Genomic DNA, 13,266 nt, shown 5'->3' on the forward strand with positions numbered 1-13,266 from the left:
GTAATGTAATGTAATGGTGACTGAGTGATATACATCAAAAGCCTGTTGTATCATATTTTGTATCATATTTGATACATGGATTTCAAAGGGGGTTTTTCGATAAAATAATATACAACATTTTAAACAAGCACAAGTTGCTTATATTCAGCAAATACGCATTTTAAAATATCATTAATAATATAATCATACTGTCACTTTTACTTTATTAAAATCAGCAAAGATTTCACATCAAAAATTGTGTATTAAATTTGATACAGGCGGTGTTATAGGGTTAATTATTAACGATAAATTATAAACCTTTCAGACTTATCATGAACCAACAACATAAAAAGTAAGGGAACGTAGATATAAACAGAGACTGTTATAAATAGCATAATTCTATATACATTATTAAATACTTTAATGTGATGCACCTGTAAATAAAATATAAATAATAAAATAATAATAACTAAATGAAATGGTGACAATGAAAAAATAACCAAAACATTATAATCCACCACATTATGTTAAATTACTATAAAAATGTATATATTTTTTGTTAGATTATTTTACAGTAAAATTTGCCAGTATTTCTCTTATTTTGGGCTTAATTAAAATAGAGACATTAATTAATAAGTTACATTAATAAGTTTATAAAAAGTGTTAAAATCAAGAATATTTTATTTAGTGCACTTTCACAGGAATTTAAATATCATATTTTCAATTTATTTAGTATTTATGGGTGCAGCTTGAGCTCATAATTGTGTTATTTTAATGCTGCAGTGCTGTCAACATGTATGTTATTTGCAATAAAGGGAGAAGTGAAAGCAGGTGTGTGTGACCTGAAAAGAGAAGGGTGTGTGTGCACAGCTGATGTCATCAGACTGTGGGTAATAAGGGAGGACATCTGTGTGTAACCTGGTTTTGGATCATTTGATTGGGACACTCCCCGGGGAAATGTGCGTTTTTGTATATGAGTGTCTATGTTGATGTGTGCAGCAGGGGGTGAAGCCCACACTGGGACTCTGGGGCCATCTGCTGCAACCCCCTGGCCCCTTAATCGGCACATATTTAGCCAGCTCAACAACACCCCCCACCCCTTTTTAAAAAGACTGTTTAGAAAATGCTTGCGTTTTTGGAGGAGTGGGAGCGTTTTTTTGTGTGTGTGTGTGTGTTTTTTAGCATATGTTTTGCAACTATGGAAAGGAAAAGTGATCAGGGAACACACCTCGCACAGAGTGACAGTTTAAAGATCAGAAATGAAATTAATTTTAAAATGTATACCTCATGATCTCACAAGTGATATATTCATGAAAAGTGTACTATAGTACAGAAAACAGCTACATTCTGCCATTATAATTGACTTGTTTACAAGTATTTCAATTACTTAAAATTAGATTTTGATTAGATGTTCCTGTGTTAATATAGTCAATGAAATTACTGATAAAAATGTTCATTGAAGAAGGTTTTTTTTGGCTAACAAAGAAGAGACGAAAAAGACGCATCATGACTATAATCAGAGGTTTTTAATTAAAACATATTATTTACGAAAATATGGTGAGAAAAAAATACTGCAAGATATTAACAAAGCACTAACACTGTTTTTTATTTATGTATTTATTTATTTATTTTTTTTTTAAATCTGGAAATAATTGATTGAAATAATCCAGTCATAGTATGTTGGGGATGCACTACAACAACCAGGGAAAATTAAAATTTTCTTTACCTTGTGATAAACAATATTTCTGTCAAAACAGTAGATTGTACCCTTGTCCTCTATTTGGCAACTCTAGTTTGTGCCTGAAAATACCCTTTACCCGTGGTAAAATCACTGTAACACATGGCCTCTTGTGGCTTATTGCTTTTAATTTATCACTCTGTATTTTTTATCTTTTTCTTTCTCAGTTCGCTCTGATGGAGGAATACACTACGTCAAGCTCCCCACGGCCTCCAGTGCATCATTTGTTTTGCGGTTTCTAGAAACTCTGTGTCACCACCTGCAGTGTGACAACTTGTTCAGCAGCCAGCCCTTCAGTCCACTTACTAACACACACACTTCCTATGACAGGAGCAAGTCAGGTATGTTTATGTTTAGGTATGAAGCATGAAATCCAGTGGTCTACTAGTATCCCAAACAGTCCGATCTCTTACCATCTGATGCATATTGTACACAAACTGGAAAGCACTTTCTAGATCTGGCAAGCTCTGATCTGATTGGCAGGCTTTATGCAACATCTAAGAGTTAAGGCACACAGGTTTTTTTTTTTTTTTTGGTACAATGAGCATTTTTGAAGAATAAATATTCACTGGATTTGAAGTTAGTGGCACTTAGTAGCAAGTTAACTAGAAATCCACTAGTGTAACCGGTCCTGCTCGACCCGCTCCGAATGGGATTCGAACCGGCATCTCCGGCATGGGGGGGGTGCGCTAACGAGGAGGCTAAAGGCTACAGCCCCTAGCATCAGTCGCTAGTGCGTCTCTTGAGGCCAGGGGAGTGAGGTTTACAACCACCACACAGCACATACCAGCTGGCTACCGTTACACTAGCATAACTCTATGTATCAAGTTACATTTTTGTCATGTTTTTTTTTCTGTACAAAGTTTTGCAGAGCTGATCCCAAAATAATTTGCGAGACAATGCAAACTATTGCAAGGAACATAAAACTTATTGCGAAGGAATGTAAAACGAATTGCGAGGGAACAAAAACAATTACGAGGTAATACAAACTATTGCGAGGGAACTCAAAACTTATTGCGAGGGGACTCAAAATCTTATTGTGAGAGAAAGCAAACTTTTGCGGGGGAATGCAAAACTCATTGAGGGGGAAAGCAAATTTTATTGTGAGGGAATGCAAACTATGGCAGAGAAACGCAAAACTTATTGCGAGGGAATGCAAAATATTTGTAAGGGAACGCAGAACTATTGTGAGGGAATGCAAAATTGTTTGTGAGAGAACGCAAATGTTATTTCAAGGTAACGGAGAACTTATTGCAAGGGAACCCAAAACTGTTGCGAGGGAACCCAAAACTTATTGTGAGAGAAAGCAAACTTTTGCGGGGGAATGCAAAACTCATTGAGGGGGAAAGCAAATTTTATTGTGAGGGACTGCAAACTATGGCGGAGAAACGCAAAACGTATTGCGAGGGAACGCAAAATTCTTTGTGAGAGAACGCAAATGTTATTTCAAGGGAACACAGAACTTATTGCAAGGGAACCCAAAACTGTTGCGAGGGAACTCAAAACGTATTGTGAGGGAACGCAAACTATTGCGAGGGAACCCCAAACTTGTTGTTGAAATACGCTTTGTTGTTGCGAGGAAACACAAAACTGTTGTGAGGGAACGTAAAACTTATTGCGAAAGAACCCAAAACTGATTGCAATGGACCAAAAAACTCTTAAGAGGGAACGCAAAACAGATTGCAAGGGAACGCAAAACTTATTACAAGGAAATGCAAACTCTTGCAAGGGAATGCTAAATATTTGTAAGGGAATGCAGAACTATTGTGAGGGAATGTAAAACTCTTTGTTAGAGAACGCAAATGTTATATCAAGGGAACGCAGAACTTATTGCGAGGGAACGCAAAACTTATTGCGAGTGAACCCAAAACTGATGGCAAGGGAACGAAAACTATTACGAGGGAACGCAAAACCTATTGAGAGGGAACGCAAAATATTGCAAAGGAACTGTAAACGTATTGCAAGGAAATGCAATGTATCTGTAAGGGAATGCAGAACTATTGCAAGGGAACGCAAAGCTTTTTGTGAGAAAATGTAAACTATTGTGAGGGAACACAAAACTATTGCGAAGGAACGTGAAGTAACACAAGGGAGCGCAAAACTTTTTGTGAGAGAACGTGAAACTGTTACTAGGGAATGCAAAACTCTTTTCACTCCCTGTCCTCTAAGGGTCTCCATACCTGTCAGATAGTCCAAGCAGGTGTTTCTTTGGCCAGAATAACCTGCCATGTGGACCAATCCTTATTTTGTTAGTCAAAGGTCTGGCTACACAAGACTAATGTTCTTCCAGTTGTGATTATAACTGTATCTTTTTTTCTGTTTTCATTGGCAGTGAAAGAGGAGACATCAGAAGCTTTGTCCGTAGCACGGGGTACGAGACGATTCAACAGAGATTCAGCTTCTTACACTGCTGCTCTGTCACCTAAACTACACAGAACAGAAGCTCTACCCTCTGATGGTATGACCTGTTCAACTATTCTGAGTGTTTGAGCTTGTCTGTGAGTGAATGGTACAAATTGAGTGTTTATGGCACACTTGCAGCAGTTCTAGGCCGGTTTTGATTGGCCGAATTGAAACAGAATGAAAGATGGAGCTTCCTTTATGTGCAAAGAGGCATGTATTCTCTCATTAACCTACCCACTGCACTTAAACTCTTTTTTTTTTTTTTTTATGCAGACAGACTCCTAATTAAATTGCCCATGTTGTTAACTAATTAAGTCTCTGATTTTTTCTGAGGGTGAAAATGAAAATGTCAATTCAGGTTATTTTTGTGCTGGTGTGGGTGTAGTTTTATGATTATAGTTTGACAAATGTGGGCGTTATGTGTTCAGTTCTCGTAGTTTAAGCTCATTGTCACAAACCGAAGGTAAATGTGTTAATTAATAAGAGTAGTGTTGCCGTCATTATAGAATTGCTTTGCAGTTGGGTGTCAACACACATGAACGAGAGGAGGATTATAAGCTCAGATCAGAGGCATGTTCCTACTTGTTATATATGATTTATATTCATGCATAACATAACAAATCCAGTCCTACCGTTTGTTTTGGTGTGGGTTTATGTGTTGGTTACATTCTAAAGGTGAGTGTGTAGACTTGTTGTCTCCAGTATGCAAGCTTATTATTCCGAAAAAATCTAGTATAAACCTTCTGTAGGGTAGACCGATGTTCGTTGTCACACATTTTACTTCAGTGAATATTTTTTCAGGGTAGGTTTATTTTTGAAAGACATTGGCTCCATAAGGCTTTTGAACATTTACACAGTTTTTGCCCAGGAAAAGTCAAGTAATTTACATTTAAGCACTTATAAGGGCAGACTGCGCTGATGACAAAATTTGTGCCACACATACCCTAGTATACTTTGGCCTTAAGGATGAACTTAAAACACTGTTATTCACTCTTTGTGACAGACACTGTGGCACATGCTGAAAATGGTGCCACTACAGACCAGCAGTTCTCAGAGGAGTCGATGGACTCGGCTTCTAATTCTGTCGCCCCACGACCCTCTGCGCTACGGAGCACGTCTGAATATCACAACCCGGCCGGGAGCAGCCCGCACTACCCCTCTCACCCTCCACTCCTCCACAGATTCACCTCCAACCCCTCTGAGCTGGGCCCCGCACGCGCACACAGACGAGTGGAAGGTAGGCTATGTAAGAAAGCTTTGTTTCAGCAACTTCACATACACTATTACAATTTCAGATGGCTTGTAAATGAGTGACTACTTTATAACACCTTTTATAACAATATATAACTTTCATTAATAACATTGAAGCTTATGTGTGTCATTTTTAGATGGTAATATACATTCTATCTTAGCATAATATACAGAGTCAGCTATTAGTAAGCCATTTGTAGGTTAATTTGCTTGAAAAGTGCAACATTGTTGCTCTTTGATGCTATTCAAACATCACTCTGTTTTTTTGAGCATTCCGACGAGTCTGACACAGCAACACTGAGCTTGTTTACATAGACATCAGAAAGCTGCGTAAGAGATGCGTTTGCGTTAACTAGGGGTAGACATGATTTACATTTTGTTTTATCGTCTCTAAACGCAAAATTGCCACACGATAAATGTGTACAGCACATAACATGTACGCATTACACACCCTGTCGGATAAATGGAGGAAGGCGGAGTGACTGCTCGTTCTTCAAATTAATTTGAATGAGAAGATGAGAGGAGATTTTGAAGGAAAAAGTGTGTCCTCCTTGGTGTGGAATTGGTTTGGCTTTAGAAAACGTGATACCGAGCAGAAAACAGCGATTTGCATGGTTTGTACATTGTGTATGTCGATATATCCATGTGTGCCTATACAGTATATCAGTGGTCAGGGCTTCATGTGAGACTGATTGAAATAATGAAATGCAGTTTTTCACTGACAGCTGCACGTGTCATTAGATGAGAAAAAATGACACTGAATCCGCTTCTGCGGCATTAAATTTCGTTTGAGCCACCGTCAAAGCAAACTGAATGACATTCATCCCGCACTCCAAACATGCCTCCCGTCCAAACACGTGCAGCTGTGTTTTGAGCGAGTGTTGCGCACCCAGTCTGAAGTCATCCCAGTCCCTTCATTTGTGCTCCTGTGACAGAAAAAGCGCAGATCACACGGTTACCCATTCTGGTTTCTCTCGATGTCATGTGGGTTTTTAAAACACACATCAAAACCCTTTCTAAAATTCTGTTCGATTGATGTTTGATATCAGGAAACAAACCAGACATATTTTCCTTCAGATATTTTCTTTATAGAGATTACTAAAAACACAAAGAGCCTAATTAATAAATTTTATTTATGGATATTTGTTTTTTATTTATAGGTTATTTTACTTTTTGCATTGCTTTGAGATGTTAAGTTTCTTGAGGAAAGTTATAGCAATAATCATAATAATAACAAGAATAACAACAGCAACAATAATAATAATAATAAACAGAAAAAGAAGAAAATTGGTGTACATCATCAGACTGAAATTTGGCATTTATTTTTTTACTTTGACTATGTTTGTCAAGTTCAAAATAAAGAGAAAATTATATAAGATGAAGTTTTCATTTATAAAGTATTTAATTCACTGACTGGATTACTTAGAATTACACATTGAGACATGGCTTAATATATAATGCAATTTTATTGATTTTTCAGAAAAATGTAACTATATCGTGATATAGTATATTGTTATCGTGACATATAATTACTCATATCGTGATATAGGATTTTGGTCATATCGCCCACCCCTAGCGTTTACATGCACTGTGTAAGTGGTGTACTCTTAACCCTCGGCCAGTAGCAGCTTTCTCTGCAGCAAAGGGGACCTAGCGTAATTTTCCCATGACACTGGTGTAAATAACAAACATGGCATCTGAGGAAGGCTTGGCCATTTTTTGTTCTGCGTTGCTTCTCTTCAAGATGTTCCACAGTTGCTGCTGTGTTTGCTTCCTTAACTTTCCATCGCGACCTGCTGTGCTGCAATAGTAGGGTTTTCCTCTTACGTCAAACTCTGGGATTACCCAGGTGCGTTTGAGTGCATGCTCACTCTATAAGAACCTATAAGAATGCCGCTCATGCGTTTACATGGCTACATAAGCCATGTTCTCCGGCAGTAACGTTCTAGTTTACAAGACATTTCAGAATGTCACCTTCTGCAAACCCCCTGGAATGATCAGTTTTCTGGCTCAATCCCGTATAGCGTCATTTGGTTACACAAGTGTCAAAAAATGCACACTTCCGTTTAAACGTAAAATGTGTAAATGTGTAATTTCTGCATATTGCACCAGATAAAATTGCAAAAAGAATTGTTTTCAGATATGTTTCCCCAACATCTGCCATTGGTTGTGCAAACAGATAGTCCCGCCCCACACTCATGTCATTGGTTGAGCCAATGTTGCTGTGTCGGGCCGGTTAGAATGTTAGTTTTTGTGGAAATCAGCCTACTTATAGTTCTTAAACTAGGATAGAAACTATTTTACATGCTTAAGAGATCATTAGAAATAGACATTTTTAAGTATTTATTTATATTTGCATGTAAGTGATCTGTTCATTGCAAGTTAAGCTCAATCGATAGAATTTGTGATATAATGGAAGTGAATGGGGCCAATTCGTAAACGTTAAAAATCTTCACATTTCTGCCTTTAAACCCTCTAAAAATTGAATTCCATTGTAAATGCCTCGCTGTAACCTCGATTTTTTTTTAAAGAAGAAGAGGGATATGTCGAGATGATTTTTTGTGGTAATCAACATTATGAAACAAATGCTGTCGATTGAGTTTAACTTGTATTGAACCAGGAATATTTCCTTAAGTAATGTTTGATAATGCCATATTGAAGTTATTTTAAAGGGTCACTAATTCATAGAATCTAATAATTTTTGGTTATTTATAGTTCAAGCTTTTATTGTCTCCAGTGTTTCAGTGCTGTTTACCAATACGCTGTGCTTCAGTCCTAAAAGCAGGATATTGTATTGTAAGCTGCCAAACCGAAAGCATTCTGTGATCACTGCTGTTCTTTGGAGACTTAAAATCTATTTCTGCCCTGGGATAAACACCCATATCAGTTCCGTACAGCATGCTTGTGTGAGGAACAGATGTATTTTCTTTAATCAAATGTCAAGTGGCAAAATATGCTTTGATATGGATTAAATCCTGTTAGCAGCTCAAGGGGCCATATTTATTTTAGTGTGGGAGTTCTGTTTGGGGTTCAGTTTCATTATCCACCTTTTAGCAACTGAGTTCAAAGACAGTCTAGAAGTGACTGATCCTAGACCAGCTGTCCCATTCAGAGATACTTACTGAACACATGTATATTTTGGGAAATTAAAAATCAGTTGAGGCAGGCAGAGAATAGGATGAACCAAGACTTAATTACTTGGTGATTATGAAACATGCAATATTTCATTACTGTGCTATTACTCATAGAAACCGCTGCATTTAGACTGTTTTTGACATCTTGCATGTCCTGCTTTTAGTCTTGGGTTTGAAATAGCAAACTACCAAATTACTCTTACTATTTCTGCAGTATGTAGATTTCCATTTCCAGTGGGACAAATGAAACATAACTAATTACAGCTGTGTAATTAGTATATAATATAATTTTAGTCTGCCAAAAGTTAGTACCTTTTTACCAAAAATTGGCTTAAAAATGAATGATGATTTTTTTTCCTTGATGATAACACATTATAAAAAAAAAAAAAAAAAAAAACACCCATTATAGACAGTATCATGTACAGTCAGCTGGTCGTTAAACCCCAACAGGGTGATCATAGATGAGTTCAGGTATTTTGCAAGAAAGAACAGCTGACTGTACATTATCCTGCTGATTACACGACAACTTGCCAAATAAAAAAATTAATAAATGGACATAAAATATTGATTTGCATTAAATTATGTTATTATGTGAGAAGAAGGAGAAACTGTTGGTGCTGTTGGTGTTTATTTTGTGAAAATGACCATCTGACGGCTCATTATATCCCATTGTTACATGACTACTTGCCAATTAAATAAATAAAAGGATGTGAAACATTGATTTAAGTTGAAATTATTTTATTAGCTTACTTTTAACCCTTTAAGCTCTGAAGGTGTTTTAAAGATTTCCTGTTTCAGTGGCATACCCAAAATTAAAGGCTTATAACTCGGAAAACAAAACAAAACAAAACAAAACAAAAAAACAAGGAGGGTCGTGTTTTTCAATTTTTTTAATTATATAGATTGATATGTTCTGAGACTCTCAGCCTAAGAAACTGCTGAAAAATCATTAAAAAAAAGAAAAGAAAATTGAGCTAATAATTTACTTATTCTTTCTTATTTGATTATATCTCTGAGTGTAAATAAAGTGGTTCTGAAAAAACTGCGTTTGTTTTGTTCCCAATCATGTTAACTGTATCTGAGAAAAAGTTTGTGTTGATACGACAAAGCAATCAAAAGTTATAGCATTACAAAAATTATTTATCATAGAGTCCATAAGCCTCTCCAAACAAATAAAACAGTAATTGTATATAAGAACTAATTACACATGCAAAAACAACAATGAGGTTTGCATAGCATGGAGACATGATTTTAGTAATTAGATTTCACAGAATGAGTTTCATTCTGTGCCATTTGAGTCATCATTGTGTCTGTGTCATGTACTTGGCACCATCTTCTGGTGGCCATATTTAACATTGTGCTTCATGTGGATTATCTAATGATCTATTGCATCCGATTACCTTGTATGTGGGCTCATTTGAAAGATAATCACCTCCTCTAATGGTATGTGATATTTTATGTTACTTTGAAGTTATAAGTAAAAACATGGCATATAAGCAACACCAACATAATTGTCAAAGACATATACATATACTATTACTCGCTATATTTTTGTCTATGAGTAAAACAAATAGGCTGGTTGTATTCTACTCTTTGAGAGCTTTCCAATGATATATGACACATGGCTATTTGATGAGTTTGATGTTTTTACTGATTGCAATAATTGGTACAGTGCAATATTATCAAAACGGAACACTTCTGATTTGTCTGCAAATTTCAAAGCACTTGTTCAGTTTTGGTCATAATGTCTAAATGCATTGTAAAGTAGAGCTTCTAAGCTTTCAAACGATACCTATTTTGTGTTGGTTAAGACTGAAGTTATTAATATATTGATGTTTATTATTTTTTCTCGCAAGCCCATCCGAGCTTAAAGGGTTAAAAATCGCAGAGTGATACCAGAAGTATTTCAGTATGTATCACAGTGTGCTCTAGTGGCAAAATATCCTAAGCAGGTATTACTGCAGATCAGAGTTCTCCAAATAGATTTCCAAAGGAAGGCGGAGTAACTCCAAAAGGGGGCAGGGTTATTTCAGAAGGGGATTATCATCCAAATGAACCCAAATCTGCTTAATCTTCCTAGAAGCTGAGTAAAAACCCATACCTTTTGCCTTTCATTACCATTTTTTTTTTATTATTATTTGTATTTACAGCTTTTACTTTCAGTTGATTTACAATTGTTGGTGTCGTTGATTATGAAGAAATGTTCTTTGTTGGTTTGGTACTGCTTTGCCATCATTTGTGTTTCTTATTTTGTGTGTTGATGTATCTCATCTAGCTGCCAGCTCAACCACTGGTCCAGATCATCAGGCAGTGGAGAGGGATCTTTCCAGATCATCCAACAAGAGTCCGTCGTGTTGGAGTATAGAGGAAGTGATGCAGTTTGTGCATGATGCCGATCCTCAGGCGCTGGGCCCACATGCAGAGCTCTTCAGGAAACATGTGAGATACATTTTTCTATCCAATCTCTGCGTAACACAAGCCTGTTGAACTGTAGTTACCATTGAAGTTTTACCTTTTAAGTTAATTTCCTTCTCAATATTTTGGCATTGGTGTTTTTCTTTATATGTTTCGCTTTTCCTCAGGAGATTGACGGCAAAGCCTTGATGCTTTTACGGAGTGACATGATTATGAAGTACATGGGGCTGAAACTAGGCCCTGCTCTCAAGCTCTGCCATCACATCGAGAGACTCAAACAAGTGAAATAGTAGTTGGTTGAGCAAATGCATACAGTCTCCACCAGGGGCAACAGAGCAAAACGGAGGTTCACTCCAGTTCAGAGTTGATACCAGACACTTCACTGGAGATACATGGATATTTACTGCTAGAGATGTGGGTCGAGGGTCCAACATGCTGACCCACTTCACATGAAGTCCCCTACTCCTGTTGGTAAATCCAGTGGAAAGAAACAACTGACCTGATAAAATTTTGTAGCAAAAAACAAATGCAACCATTAACATTATCAGATCTGATGGTCTAATTCTGCTTGGACATTGTGTACAAGCTTTAGGGATGATCACTGACTCTATTCTAATAGTCATCTCAAATACAAATACAGTGTAAAACTGCAGCTACAGACCTCAGTACCCCAACGAAGTTCTGGTTTACAGACTATAGTGGAAAGCTGAATCCAAAGGATTACACGGTGTTGTTTATGTATTGTGTTCTGGTACTGTCTACATGCACAGACAAAGTCACAAATGTTCACTTTCCACTGTGGTTTATACTCTGTTTACGTCTGTTAAAGATGTATTTGAATTTAAGGTTTTTGGAAATGAACTACTAAGTGTTTTGGTGCCATTTAATCAAATTCTATTGTTTAGCATTTGTCACAGTTGATTCTTTGGGGTTGGTTTCTATTTATGACTTGAAATTCACAATCATATCATTTCAAAATGTACTGCTGTTCCTAAAAATGATCTTTTTAAGTGCTATAAACCAACAGCGGTTTTGTTATAGTCTATAAAAGGCACCTATTTTAAAAGCACAAACCTGTGTTTCTGACTCACTGTTATTTTGAAAATGTCATTACGGTTGTTTATTGCTCAAGATGATAATTACTCAGGACACTCATCTAAGTCATTTTCATTTATTCATATTTTGTTAAACCAGCAATGATGTCTTTTCCCTAGAAAAAAAAAAGAGGGAAATAAAAGAGACTATATTCAAAGCCCTTACCAGCTCTTTTTGGGTGACCCCCATAAACATGCAGCAGTCCCACATATGTTATGTGTTATGTAGTTATTTTTATTTCTGTATCATATAAATGTGCAACTTTCGGTTCAGTATTCTAAAATTCAATGCATTTGATTATATATATTTTTAATTTAATAAGTAGAAATTGCCTCTTTTTGAGCGCATTTAGTCTATTTAATTGATATTAAGATTCACTGATCTAGTTACTCTGGAGGATGGAGACTTTTTTTTATTATACATTTTTATACATCAGTTTTTAGCTCCTTTTAGATACACTGTATTACTTCTTAAACTCAGGTTGACATATTTTGTATTTACTTATTTGAACTCATTTCTACTATTGAATAAATAATTGCATTTATAAAATTGTCGCTTTTACCGCATCTTTTTCCAAGTGGAAAGGCACTACATTATTTAAATGTGGCGCAGTGACAGAACACGGAAGAACCAATGAAGTTTGTGAGCAATTTCTGCTTCACGTACATCACCCAGACGTCTATTTGATGTGTGTGTTTCAACATCTGGATTCGTACGATATGGTGCGACTGTACAGCCAATGACGTCGCTGGATATCATTTCCATCTAATATGCGAAAATGACTTGCTTCTGTCACACACAACAGCTTCCTATCATGTTTACACTCTAATGATTGGTTACGTTTAGATAAGGGGTTTGGGTAAAGGCATAATATTAATAAGTATGTCCTTAAAGCCTCGTGTGCGGAACTCGCGCTTACTTCCGCATTAGACATCCAGGAATTTGCACGTGATGAAGTCGTACGAGTTTATTAGAACAACATCGTGTGAGACCATATGAAATGGCCAACTCGTAAATTATGTATGACTTTTCATGAGATCGGGTTGGTGTGTTTACATCTGGAAAACGTATTTTTTTACGTTGTTTGATCATCTCCAATATAAGACGTGTCAATAGAGCTGTTCAGCTTGCAGTCCAAAAACCCGGAAGAGAATCCGCCGTGGGTTCCCTAGGGATTTTCCTATGGGTTTTTATAATGGGGTTTTTGAACTTGTGTGTAAAATAAGGTCTGTCGAATACATTACTTGACGA

General features: G+C 36.6%; 1 pseudogene; it reads left to right on the forward strand.

The window, feature by feature from the left end:
* Positions 1–13,256, forward strand: part of LOC127426247 (sex comb on midleg-like protein 2) — a 35,607-nt pseudogene extending 22,351 nt beyond the window's left edge.
* The last annotated feature ends 10 nt before the right edge of the window (positions 13,257–13,266 follow it).

Source organism: Myxocyprinus asiaticus, chromosome 35, assembly GCF_019703515.2.
Source record: "Myxocyprinus asiaticus isolate MX2 ecotype Aquarium Trade chromosome 35, UBuf_Myxa_2, whole genome shotgun sequence".
Taxonomy (NCBI): domain Eukaryota; kingdom Metazoa; phylum Chordata; class Actinopteri; order Cypriniformes; family Catostomidae; genus Myxocyprinus; species Myxocyprinus asiaticus.